Source organism: Colobus angolensis, unplaced genomic scaffold (assembly GCF_000951035.1).
Source record: "Colobus angolensis palliatus isolate OR3802 unplaced genomic scaffold, Cang.pa_1.0 Scaffold271, whole genome shotgun sequence".
Classification (NCBI taxonomy): domain Eukaryota; kingdom Metazoa; phylum Chordata; class Mammalia; order Primates; family Cercopithecidae; genus Colobus; species Colobus angolensis.
Genome location: NW_012115944.1, coordinates 2,398,910 through 2,399,177, shown reverse-complemented (window position 1 = coordinate 2,399,177; position 268 = coordinate 2,398,910).

Genomic DNA, 268 nt, shown 5'->3' with positions numbered 1-268 from the left:
CATACAATTTCCAAGTTTTCAGAGTGGTGGGCTCAGATTGAGGTCAAAGGATCAGACGACCTCTAACGACCTTCACATTTCTGTTGATGATCTGGGGACAGCTGGAGCCCCTGTGTCCAGGGAGTTCCTTAGTCCCTTGCCCTTACCAGAGAAGGGCAATTGCCACAGGAGCTGCAAAGACCCTATTCCTACTCTCGGTGCCTTATGCATCACGACTGAATTTTTTTTCTTTTTTTTTTTTTGTTGATACAGGGGCTTGCTCTGTTGC